Source organism: Oncorhynchus nerka, linkage group LG4, assembly GCF_034236695.1.
Source record: "Oncorhynchus nerka isolate Pitt River linkage group LG4, Oner_Uvic_2.0, whole genome shotgun sequence".
NCBI classification, from domain to species: domain Eukaryota; kingdom Metazoa; phylum Chordata; class Actinopteri; order Salmoniformes; family Salmonidae; genus Oncorhynchus; species Oncorhynchus nerka.
This window is the reverse complement of record NC_088399.1, coordinates 51,034,892-51,049,121: the sequence shown is the minus strand read 5'-3', so window position 1 is coordinate 51,049,121 and position 14,230 is coordinate 51,034,892.

Genomic DNA, 14,230 nt, shown 5'->3' with positions numbered 1-14,230 from the left:
TTCAGGGTAACGTTAAGCAGTTCATTTCTATAACTGTTAGATAACTGGAAGGATTTATGTATGATCATTTAACAACCATTTTTAATCTAGCTAACGTTAGTCATCTACATGTCGCAACGCTAGCTGACGTTATACATTTAGTTATTTCTGACACATTGAGGTACCTAGCTATAAGTTAACCCAGATCAATCAAATGGATAGGTGTAAACAATTATGGTAACTCCAACTGCCCTTAACTAGGTGTCACTAGGTGACAGAGAGACCCATACAGAAAGAGAGAGAGGAAGAAAGTGAGAAAGAAAGTGACAGAGGGAGAGAGAGAGGTGGGAAGAGAGTGAAAGCCCTGACGCCCTACATTTCGGTGAAGCCCGTGAGACAAAGTATGTTAAGCTTTGGTTGATATCGATCTACCATTCGATCTACCATTCCAGTGTTTAATTGCTTTATTGTAATTACTTCGCCACCATGGCCTATTTATTTCCTTAACTTACCTCATTTGCACTCACTGTATATAGACTTTTTGTTTGATTTTGTTCTACTGTATTATTGACTATGTTTTGTTTATTCCATGTGTAACTCTGTGTTGTTGTATGTGTCGAATTGCTACGCTTTATCTTGGCCAGGTCGCAGTTGCAAATGAGAACTTGTTCTCAACAAGCCTACCTGGTTAAATAAAGGTAAAATAAAAATATTTGAGAAATCAAGAAATGGTAGTTATGCTGAGCTCATAAAAAATGTACCTCTTCAATTTCTCTCTCCAAATGACTTTAGGACCGTCAACTGTCCGAGCCACCCAGGAGGTATCCCATCCACCAGAGCCAGTGAGTTCGGATCAGTCTGATTCTCTGTGCTCTGAGTCTGAAGGGGTTCTCATCACTAGTGTCCAACAGGGACAGTTAAGACCAGTCACTGGACTAGAAGACACTAGTGAGGTTCTCATCACTAGTGTCCAACAGGGGCAAGTAAGGCCAGTCACTGGACCAGAAGACACTAGTGAGGTTCTCATCACTAGTGTCCAACAGGGGCAAGTAAGTCCAGTCACTGGACTAGAAGACACTAGTGAGGTTCTCATCTTACATATTGCCAGGTTGGTTTTCACAGCTGTTTCATAAGCTGTTCATTATTGTTAAGTTAAGTCATTAAGTTGTAAAGTATCATTTGATGGTATTTATTTGTTCCACATTATTCCTTGTTGTATCCTAGGACCTGCAAGGGTGTACCAATGAGCTATGCAAGATAAATATTTTTTTATCATAATAAACTCAGCAAAAAAAGAAACGTCCCTTTTTCAGGACCCTGTCTTTCAAAGATAATTCGTAAAAATCCAAATCACTTCACAGATCTTCATTGTAAAGGGTTTAAATACTGTTTCCCATGCTTGTTCAATGAACCATAAACAATTAATGAACATGCACCCGTGGAACGGTCGTTAAAACACTAACAGCTTACAGTAGGTAGGCAATTAAGGTCACAGTTATGAAAACTTAGGACACTAAAGAGGCCTTTCTACTGACTCTAAAAAACACCAAAATAAAAATGCCCAGGGTCCCTGCTCATCTGTGTGAACATGCCTTCGCCATGCTGCAAGGAGGCATGAGGACTGCAGATGTGGCCAGGGCAATACATATCTATGTCCGTACTGTGAGACGCCTGAGACAGGGATACAGGACGGACAGCTGATTGTCCTCGCAGTGGCAGACCACATGTAACAACACCTGCACAGGATCGGTACATCCCAACATCACACCTGCGGGACAGGTATAGGATGGCAACAACAACTGGCCGAGTTACACCAGGAATGCACAATCCCTTCATTAGTGCTCAGACTGTCCGCAATAGGCTGAGAGAGGTTGCAAGTTCAAATCCCCGAGCTGACAAGGTACAAATCTGTCGTTCTGCCCCTGAACAGGCAGTTAACCCACTGTTCCTAGGCCGTCATTGAAAATAAGAATTTGTTCTTAACTGACTTGCCTAGTTAAATAAAGGTCAAATAAAAAATAAATAAAAAAGAGAGGCTGGACTGAGGGCCTGTAGGCTTGTTGTAAAGGCAGGTCCTCACCAGACATCACTCGCAACAACGTTGCCTATGGGCACAAATCCACCGTCGCTGGACCAGACAGGATTGGCAAAAAGTGCTCTTCACTGACGAGTCGCGGTTTTGTCTCACCAGGGGTGATGGTCGGATATGCGTTTATCGCCGAAGGAATGAGCATTACACCGAGGCCTGTGCTCTGGAGCGGTGTTGATTTGGAGGTGGAGGGTCCGTCGTGGTCTGGGGCGGTGTGTCATAGCATCATCAGACTGAGCTTGTCATTGCAGGCATTCTCAACGCTGTGCATTACAGGGAAGACATCCTCCTCCCTCATGTGGTACTCTTCCTGCAGGCTCATTCTGACATGACCCTCCAGCATGACAATGCCACCAGCCATACTGCTCGTTCTGTGTGTGATTTCCTGGAAGACAGGAATGTCAGTGTTCTGCCATGGCCAGCGAAGAGCCCGGATTTCTATCCCATTGAGCACGTCTGGGACCTGTTGAATCGGAGGGTGAGGGCTAGGGCCATTCCCCCCCAGAAATGTCCGGGAACTTGCCTTGGTGGAAGAGTGGGGTAACATCTCACAGCAATAACTGGCAAATCTGGTGCAGTCCATGAGGAGGAGATGCACTGCAGTACTTAATGCAGCTGGTGGCCTCACCAGATACTGACTGTTCCTTTTGATTTTGAGCCCCTTGTTCAGGGACACATTATTCCATTTCTGTTAGTCACATGTCTGTGGAACTTGTTCAGTTTATGTCTCAGTTGTTGAATGTTGTTATGTTCATACAAATATTTACACATGTTACGTTTGCTGAAAATAAACGCAGTTGACAGTGAGAGGACGTTTCTTTTTTTGCTGAGTTTAGAGGACTACTGAAATGATATTATTTCAGTGTAGACAAGGGAAGGGCAGGTTAAATTAAAAACATGACAGCCAGACAAGCCAGTGTATGAGTCAAACGGATGTGCATATGAATGGAGTGGAAATTAGCTGACTTTCTGATCTTTAAGGTAAGTAACTTTAATGTGTCAAGCAGATTACACGTTTTCTTTGCCATTTCCGACATGCGTTTCATGTAACGTTAACAAGGTACCAAAGAGTTGTTAGAATTAATGTTGACATTTTATTAGCTAAACAAAACAGCGTCATTTTCGCGGAAATCAGCCTTGCTTGCATAGCGATGATGAAAAGAGCGTCATTTAGGCTGTAGCGATCTCCAAAATTCTAATCATTAGGTCATCACACCATTGATAAAGCAACAGACACTAATAGTTTATCAAATCCCATTGTGACGTAGAGGGGGACCCTATTTGGCTGAGGGACATTATTTGGCATGACAGCCAAAGGAAGATGCCCCGGGGCCCCAGATGTGGTAGTCCGGCCCTGATAGTAGATCAAATCATCTCCTGTCATTAACTTTTCTTTGTCTTTTATACCGAACACTTCCGTGACGTCATTGGTGAGTGTTTTGCATCCTACTGTAATCATCATTCTACAGGTGAACCATGCACATGTTGTATTTGGCCTGAACCTGTATTTAGGTTCAGTGGTAAGATGCATGTGTCAATCATCCTTATAATAATATATGCTAAAGTCTTTGGGAACAGAATTCAGGACAAACAACACACAGCATTTGTTGTACAAGCTTTGAAATGGTAGAATCCATTTACATAAAATGTTCAAAAATGGCAAAAAATGAGGTTGCCATCATTTTGATGTTGCCACAATTTGAATTGGAGAGATAAGAAATAAACCATCCATTGAATCTGGCTCATCGTTTATGATTTGACTATCAGTGAATGTACGTGGCTTTTGCTTCACAACCATCCCAGCACAGTCCAATGACAGAAGCTCTGAGACTTCTTCATTATCTGTAAGGAATTATTGCCACCCTGTGGCATATGATGCTTAGTACAAGTTCTGTATATCACTGTGTTTATATTGTAAGTCTGATAAAGAGAGAGGAAAAACACAAAATATAGAAGAAATATTGAAGTCTTTGTAACGTGGAATACACCTCAATATACCTCAGCCACGCTCAAGGTCCTAAACGATATCTTACCCGCCATAGATAAGAAACAATACTGTACAGCCGTATTCATTGGTCTGGCCAAGGTTTTGGACTCTTTCGAACACCACATCCTCATAAGCAGACTCAATAGCCTTGGTTTCTCAAATGATTGCCTCGCCTGGTTCACCAACTACTTCTCTGATAGAGTTCAGTGTGTCAAATCAGAGGACCTGTTGTCGGGCCTCTGGCAGTCTCTATGGGAGTGCTTTACAGGGTTCAATTCTTGGGCCGACTCTCTTCTCTGTATACATCAATGATGTCGCTCTTGCTGCTGGTGAGTCTCTGATCCACCTCTACGCAGACGACACCATTCTGTATACTTCTGGCCCTCCTTTGGACACGGTGTTAACAACCCTCCAGACGAGCTTCAATGCCATTACAACTCTCCTTCCATGGCCTCCAACTGCTCTTAAATACAAGTAAAACTAAATGCATGCTCTTCAACCGATTGCTGCCTGCACCTGCCCGCCCTTCCAGCATCACTACTCTGGACGGTTCTGACTTAGAATATGTGGACAACTACAAATACCTAGGTGTCTGGTTAGACTGTAAACTCTCCTTCCAGACTCACATCAAACATCTCCAATCCAAAGTTAAATCTAGAATTGGCTTCCTATTTCGCAACAAAGCATCCTTCACTCATGCTGCATACCCTCGTAAAACTGACCATCCTACCGATCCTCGACTTCGGCGATGTCATTTACAAAATAGCCTCCAATACCCTACTCAATAAATTGGATGCAGTCTATCACAGTGCCATCCGTTTTGTCACCAAAGCCCCATATACTACCCACCACTGCGACCTGTACGCTCTCGTTGGCTGGCCCTCGCTTCATACTCGTCGCCAAACCCATTGGCTCCAGGTCATCTACAAGACCCTGCTAGGTAAAGTCCCCCCTTATCTCAGCTCGCTGGGCACCATAGCAGCACCCACCTGTAGCACGCGCTCCAGCAGGTATATATCTCTGGTCACCCCCAAAACCAATTCTTCCTTTGGCCGCCTCTCCTTCCAGTTCTCTGCTGCCAATGACTGGAACGAACTACAAAAATCTCTGAAACTGGAAACACTTATCTCCCTCACTAGCTTTAAGCACCAGCTCTCAGAGCAGCTCACTAATTACTGCACCTGTACATAGCCCATCTATAATTTAGCCCAAACAACTACCTCTTCCCCTACTGTATTTATTTATTTTCCTCCTTTGCACCCCACTATTTCTATCTCTATTTTGCACATGCTTCCACTGCAAATCTACCATTCCAGTGTTTTACTTGCTATATTGTATTTACTACGCCACCATGGCCTTTTTTGCCTTTTACCTCCCTTATCTCACCTCATTTGCTCACATTGTATTTAGACTTGTTTTTCTACTGTATTATTGACTGTATGTTTGTTTTACTCCATGTGTAACTTTGTGTTGTTGTATGTGTCGAACTGCTTTGCTTTATCTTGGCCAGGTCGCAATTGTAAATGAGAACTTGTTCTCAACTTGCCTACCTGGTTAAATAAAGGTGAAATCAAATGTTTAAAAAATAAAACACTTGCTCTATATGAGAAAGATGATAGTTTCAGGCTAGTGACAAAGACTATGGAATGGTTTGAAGGAGGATATCGCATGAGCCAGATCTTCAAGGCTACATCACATCTCCAAAAGAGGGCAGTAGCAAACTTCGTACCAATGTGCTGTTATTGCATTGTTACTACTAATGTCTAGCTGCAGAATCTCAGAACTCTATCTTACCACTAGTATGATGTCTTTCCACCAACATTTTTAAAAAAGCTGATAACTGGTTAAAAAATAAGGAAAGCTGATTTTGTAACCAGTTACTCCCCCCCCCCCCCCAACACACACAAACAAACAAACAAACAAACCAGTTTGTGCATGTCCATACTCACCCATGTTAACTGAGAGGAGTCAGTCAACATGGATTCAAGTTGCTGTTAAATCAATAAGTAAATGATTAGGGTTAATGCAATGTCAGGATGCAGCCCCTGACACCACTTGACCCTTCCTCACCCCTGTCATAGTGATTATACCAGCAGAGGGACACCTCCCTAAATAGACCCCTACAGCAAAATATACACTCCCCTCTGTATTTATTTGGACAGTGAAGCAAAAATGTGTACGTTTGTCTCTGTACTCCAGCATTTTGGATTTGAGATCAAATGTTTCATCCGAAGCAAGGCGACAGTACAGAATGTCACCTTTTATTTGAGGGTATTTTCACACATAGCTGTTTACAGTTTAGAAATAAAAGCACTTTATCTATCTAGTCCCACCATTGGAAAACATGTTTTTTTTCTCCAGTATTTGGACTATATTGTGGATGATACCATGATTATGAATTGTGAATAATGATGAATCAGAAAGTTAAAAGAACAAAGCCCCCCCCTCCTCACCATTACTAATGCTAACCTCTCACCATTACCAATAACAGGGGAGGTTAGCATTTTTTGAGCAATATGATCTTTGTTCCTCCGTAACTTTCTCACATATTCATTCACGATAATCACGGTAGCATCCAAATTAATATAGAAGTGTAGAGAAACATCTTCTATTCTTATTTTACAATAAAAGTGACTCCAAAATGATACAATACATTAGTCACCATTCAGTTACTACTGGCCAAAACATAATCTGAAACACACACAACCAAAAAAAACAACTGCAAATAAATCCATTTGTAGAGTCACAAGCGTGATGTAGTCATTGCGTGCTAGGAATATGGGACCAAATACTACACTTTTTACTCCTTAATTACACTAAGTGAATTTGTCCAAAATCTTTAAATGGGGAGACTAGATACATAAAGTGCTTTCATTTCTAAATGGTAAAACAGATATATATGAAAACACCCTAATAAAAAAGGTGACATTATGTACTGCCACCTTATATGAATCATTTGATCTCAAATCCAGAATGCTGGAGTACAGAGCCAACTGTACACATTTTAGCGTCACTGCCAAAATAAATAAGGATGGAGTGCACACAGAGGTTTGGGTTACTAAAATGTGGATTTGGTACACAATTTCTAAATGTATTTGAGTTGAGTTTATTTAATTGATTAAAAAAAAATAGGGATTACACTTCTTGAATATGAAAGGGCTATATACATTGTGTAAAAGCAAGGTGTCACTCACAAACCACAGTGCAACAAAAAGGGACAACAAATCAGCTAAACTGGCACTTGAAGAGGCTGTTTTCTTTGTTGTTAAGTGATTGTTTCCTGTTTGCCCATACCAGCTGTACTGGGCTCTATGCCCTGTTGTTGGGACAGATGGGCAGACAGACAGACAGACTGACCGACGACACAGACTTGCCCTTCGGGGTGTTTTCTGTTTGCGTTCCAAAATGCACAGTGACCACTCAACACAATTACTCCTGTGATATCCAGAAAAGATCTAGAACACAAGTGCTCCAAGATGCATGGCATGGCCAGGTCTGGTTCAGGGCCAGTGTTCGTACGCTCAGTGCACCCTGTGCGCACGCACACACACACACACACACCTTTCTGGCCTTTGATTGGCTTCCAATTGGGTTGTTGAGAGTTTGCGGTGGAGGTTCAGAATGGGATTTCAGTACACAGACGAATCAATGATAAAGATCTCTGGTGGAGAAATTTCAAGCAGATACAGACAGATGCGAACAACTCAGGAGGTCAGCACCTGCACTCCCTTGCCTCGCTCTTTCTTTTCATTCAGTTTGGGGTTTTCATTGTATTCCCCCCCCCTCCCCCGAGTAGAGGTTGCTTTTGTGTTTGTGGAAAATGTCAGACAGCTTCAAATGTGTGTGGAGATTCTTATCAGTGGAGTTGGTAACATTTCGAGTGTAGTTTGTGACCATATGAGGAAAAGTGAGTGAGGGTGTTTGTGGTGTGTGCCAAACACAAACGACGCTGGGCCAATTGTGCGCCACCCTGTGGGACACCCAATCATGGCCGGATGTGATACAGCCTGGATTCGAACCAGGGACACTGCGCCACTCGGGATCCCTACTGTTACTAAGAATTAAGTGGAACTCAACAAGTCTTGTGTCTTATTTTAACACAAGCACCTTTATGCTTTAATATTTGAAGAGGTTATTTCCAAAACCTATACCCACCAATTTTTTCACATTTGTGTTTTCACAAATGATTGCTACATACAGATTTCATATTACTGTATTGATTCATTTAAAAAAAAAACATTTGTACAGTTATCATTTGTGTAGTTATTTCTTACAATTGACTGTGTAAATCCTAGCTGTACTACTTATTTATCTGAGTGATGCAGATATACAGTGATTCCTCCTGTACAGCCTTTTGCAACAAAAAAAAACATGATTATTTGTCCCACTGAAATGAAACCATCAAGTGATAGATTTTGAAACATTGAACAACCCCATGCCATGATTAGATAGTGAAAAAAACACACCAATCTCTTTCATAAGTTATTTAAACAATAAACGCTCATTTTCGAACATTTCTGAAAATGGATATATGGCGATTTGGAAAGAATCTCTTAATTTACAGTGAGAGAAACAGGCAGTAGAAACAGGCAGTAGAAACAGGCAGTAACACAACACTTCCAACAGGTACAAACCAACATTAGCAATGTGGATTAAAGGAGGTATTTGGAAATTACCTTTGACTGTTAATACATCAAATAATGTCTTGTGTACAAAAATCTATTGGCATGTTCCAAACAAATAAACAACAACAAATAAATCAACAACTCTAGATCAACAGTTATAATATCCCTCATGTGGATTAGTCAATTCACTAATTACAAACTTTTAAACAAAACTGGAATTACATGCATATTCGTTTACTTGTATGCATAATGTATTACTGGTAAAAAATATTGGTATAGGTGTTAGCTAATGTATATTATATTTAACAAGATGTCAAATGTGACCATGTTCTAATGTGGCCTTGATTATCAACATTACATCACATCAACATGTACAGTTGATTGCTAAGACAAAACACAGCATACATGAGTTCTGCAAGAACAATGAGCAATCATTAGCTAATTATAACAGCAAGCCTTCTAAAGCGTTCTCACAACAAGTATGATGAAAGTATAGTAGCCCACAAAACATAAAATACAAAGTAGTACAAATTCAACAATAGGACAAAGAACAAAATGATTGTTCCTTCAGACCCCTTAATTTTGTATGTCCATAGTCAAAACGTCTGAGATTCAGCAACATTGAATTCCTTAAAAATGTTCTTTTGAAAAAAACGCTCAGTAAATATTGGGTGAGACTGAGAGCTATTGTTTGAGCAGCGAAACACAAGACAATAATCATACACTCATATGATCCAGCGATAATGTGATTGTAATCTGTTTGTTTTGAAAGACAGGCATAAAACCAGAATTGCTCAGCTTTACTTGATTTGGCAACATTAAGCTTTGGCGGATATGCATTTTTCCATTGTTGTTGAATGTAGAATTTTTATATCCATATTACATCTCTTTTTCATGTACTGAATGTACTTGAAGGACTTTGCTTTAGGGAATAATTCTCAGTAGTACGCCTAAAAGTTGAATAAAATAGATAATGCAATCATCACTTGAAAGATGGATTAATATTTGAGTGATCACAGAACAGCTCGGTAAAACAACAAACAATGACAGAGAATGTGTGTGTGTGTGTGTGTGTGTGTGTGTTGTATGTCAAATGAAAACGATAGACATTCTTTATTTATTTTATTGTGTAATAGAATAATGAAGTATGATACTATTTTAACAGGACTAGCAGTGAGCAGCAGGAGAAAAAGATTCATTAAAACAGAAGCTATTTTTATTAGTAGTAGTAGTAGTATTCTTCTTCCTCTTATAATTATTATTATTATTATGTAAATATAGAGGGCTATTAGGCCTACTTGGTCAATGGATGACAAAAATGTTATATTTTTTGGGGGCCAGGTTATTGGAAAAAGATTGACAATAAGATTGACATTTATTTGGAAAGAAATTATGTGAATGGAATAAAACACCTCCAACAGGCAAGTATTGCTTTAAAAAAAATAGTTTGTTTGACAATATCCTGCACCACAGTGGATAGGCTGTGAGGGGCAAGCACACGTCAGCCCACACCTTCACCTTCAGACAGAACAGGTAAAATGATTCTCTTTTTTTTCACTCAACGGTTCGTTCACCATACATTTCAGCACTTTAAAGTTGCTGATCAATATGCAAAACAGCAACGATGAATATGCACGAGCCCGAGGGGTCTGGTAATTGCACGTCAGGGTGGCAGCACCGTAATTTGGCGGCTCCGGAATCCTGCAATCAGCGTTCTATTCATTAACGCGGGAGCCATTTCATACGCGGCCACTCGAGCCTGCCAATCACCCCCGCAGACACATGACATTAAAAAAAGCCAAATGAAAAGTTTCAATTACCAGCCAGGCCCGCGCGTGGTGTAATAACTCTAAACACTATATTTAGGCCCGCTTTATGTTGCTGAATGGTTCTTACCGCATCGTGAAAGGAGAAGGGGAGACAAACTTAATGAAACAACATCATCTCATACATTTACATAGACACCTTTATCTTCATGCTGTGCTGCAGGGGTGCAACGGAGAATGTTATTTGGCCTAATGACGTGCATGGCCTACTATTTTTCTTAAACCAATACAACAATTGCCTCATAGCACACAGAAAATATGAAGAAAAAAAAGGAAAGGATTGAGTGAAAGCTGGCACTCAAGGCTATTGTCTCAGGCGAGAGAGGGACATTCTACCCTCTGTTGTTGGGGGGTTCCAGAGGGCAAGGAGGGTGAAGGCCAGCATCTCTCCTTACAATTAGATTGGGTGAAATAGTCCACTGTACCAACATAATCTCCATAAATAAGATTTTGATTTCTATTATATCTTGAACTGTGGTCTATTTAAAAACTGTTGGCTGTGCTTTACAAAGCCTATGTCTTGCTGATCTGCTGGTGGCTGCTCAATGCTCCTGTAGGAGCCTATATATACACATGTAGCATGTGTCCATGTTGACTCTCCCCATGGCAAGAAAACAAATCCCTCCTCTTTTCTGTCCTTCCTTATACGTCCAGTCAGGTCTGGTCTTGGTCTCTGACCAAGAGACACTTGAGAGAAAGGGGAAGCCTGTAGTTGACATGCAGTCTGATGAAGGAGAGGAGAGGGCAGCGGGGCAGCGAACTCCCCTATCCTCTGCCTGCCAATAGCAACCCCAGAGTAGGCTGCGGCTGGGGGCATGCTCTGCACCACAACCCCATGGACCAGAGCTCTGGTCAAAAGTAGTGCCCTAAGTAAGGGAATAGGGTGCCCTTTGGGGACACAGGCTCTGCCTCTGCTCTGGAGGCTCCATAATGTGGAGGGAGGCTGCTAAAGCTATGTCTCAGAGTCTGATGGCATGCAGGCGTGTGCTGGGTAGTCTGGGCCTCAGCCCTACGTCAGAGGTGAAACACCTTCGCTCCCTCTGCCCGCTGAACAGGGGGTTGTACACCGGTCTTTTCTGTTCCTGCCAACACTGCAGCAGGTCAGGAAGGGAGTTCCCTCCCAACAGGCCCGGCGGTAGGAGAGGAAGAGAGGAGTTTTCAGGAGTGTAAAGCTACAGACCAGGGGACGCGGGGCGCGCTGTGAATCCTCTATTGTTCCCTCTCCTCTGACACCGGGCCCCACATTTCCTCCCTCATAAATCTGCCCCAGCGAGCGACCCTGGAGGTGTCCCCCCCATTGTCTCTGAAGAGGAAACCTGTATTGAAGGAGGAGGCCTGCCCTGGATGGACTTGTCTTCAGCCCCGTCAAAGGGCAGGGGAGCAGGGGGTCGGCCGGAGAGAAAACATAGCACAGGACAGGAGAAGTGACTTATAAGACATATAGGTGGAGGAGGCTTCTCCGAATGAGATAAGATACTGTCGATAGCTGGTGACTTACTGATTTTAAAAAAGAGTCACTGACTGAAATCACTGCTGAGATGAAGTTGTCGGATTATTTGCTTGGATGTCAACCCCAATATACTGTATGTTCATGCAGCGGTGGAAAAAGTACCCAATTGTCATACTTGAGTAAAAGTAAAGATTCCTTAATAGAAAATGACTAAAGTAAAAGTGAAAGTCACCAACTAAAATACTACTTGAGTAAAACTCAAAGTATTTGGTTTTAAATATACTTTAGTATCAAAAGTAAAAATAAATGTATGAATAATTTAAAATTCCTTATATTACAGGTGCATTATGCAGAAATCAGTCCGCCATTTTCTGGAGCGGATGGTCGGGGGCCGGAATACAATTACAAATCATTTGTAGACTGCAAATTGACCGCAAGAAGCTCAAACAGGTATGTTTGACTAAAACATAATAATTTCAAACCTTGCTTACATTTGTATACGATCACATATTTGGTAACAGATTTCTTAAATTAAAATCACTTGGAGCTGATTTCCTGGTGTTTTTACAGTCTTTTATGTCCAACAGTGCAGATTCCACACAAAAAAATATGACTATATATCTTTTTTTTTGCTCAGAAAACGTCCAAATAAAATCACCATTGGCCACATTCAGCACGCGGGCCGCCAGCTGGGGAACCCTGGTGCAGAGAATGATCGTACCATCTAAACTGCAGGGAAATATAACCAAAAATATTGTATTTTCAACTGTTTAAAGCTGGTGTAAAAACCGAATGTAAAAGACACAAAAACAAAACTTATGACTGGAAAGCATAGAAATAGTGCACATAAAATAGATCTACCGCTTATTAGACTTGCTTTCAGTAAGAATGGTAGATCTATAAGTCACTTTTCTTGTGAATTTGGTTGTGTTGCCCAAAAAATTACATATTGCAGCTTTAAGCAAACCAGACTACACCATTTTCAGTTTTTTTTCTTTTTTTTTCGGATAGCCAGGGTCACACTCCAACACTCAGACATAATTTACAAATAAAGCATGTGTGTTTAGTGAGTCCGCCAGATCAGAGACAGTAGGGATGACCAGGGATGTTTTCTTGATAAATGCGTGGACCATTTTCCTGCCCTGCCAAGCACTCAAAATGTAACAAGTACTTTTGGGTGTCAGAGAAAGTACATTATTTTCTTCGGGAATGGAGTGAAGTAAAAGTTGTCAAAAATATAAATAGTAAGGTACAGATACCCCAATAAACTACTTAAGTAGTCCTTCAAAGTATTTTTATTAAAGTACTTTACACCACTGTGTTCAGGTTAGCAACCAATCAACTGCATTACACTTAAAAACAGCTTCAACTACCACCACCGATTTCAATATGGCTAGCTGTGCTACCAGCTTGTACAAAAGGGAGTTAGCATTTAACAGAGTTTTTTTCTAATCCTGAAAAAGACCATTTCTAATTATTATGCCGCGAAAACAATCAAATATGCTGAACAAAAATATAAAACGCCACAATTTCAAAGATTTTACCCTTGTTACAGTTCAAAAAGAAAATCAGTCAATTTTAAATAAATTCATTAGGCCTTAATTCATGGATTTCACATGACCAGGAAAACAGATATAAAAAAAAAAAAGTTTAACCTTTATTTACCTAGGCAAGTCAGATAATAACAAATTTTTATTTACAATGACAGCCTAGGAACAGTGGATTAACTGCCTTGTTCAGGGGCAGATCAACAGATTTCTCCTTGTCAGCTCGGAGATTCGATCTAGCAACCTTTCGGTTACTTGCCCAACGCTCTAACCACTAGGCTACCTGCCTGCCCATACCTTAAACACCTTAAAAAGATACCTTAATAAAAAGGTAGGGTCAGAAAACGAGTCAGTATCTCATGTGACCACCATTTGCCTCTTGCAGCGTGACACATCTCCTTTGCAAAAGATTTGATCAGATTTGGTTGTGGCTTGTGGTATGTTGTCCCACTTCTCTTTAACGGCTGTGCGAAGTTGTTGAATATTGGCCGGAACAGGAACACGCTGTCGTAAACGTTGATCCAGAGTATGCTCAATGGGGGACATGTCTGGCGAGTATGCAGGCTATGGAAGAACTGGGACATTTTCAGCTTCCGGTAATTGTGTACAGATCCTTCCGTCATGGGGCCGTGCATTATCATGCTGAAACATGAGGTGATGGCGGTGGATGAATGACACAACAATGGGCCTCAAGATCTCGTCATGGTATCTCAATTTGCATTCAAAT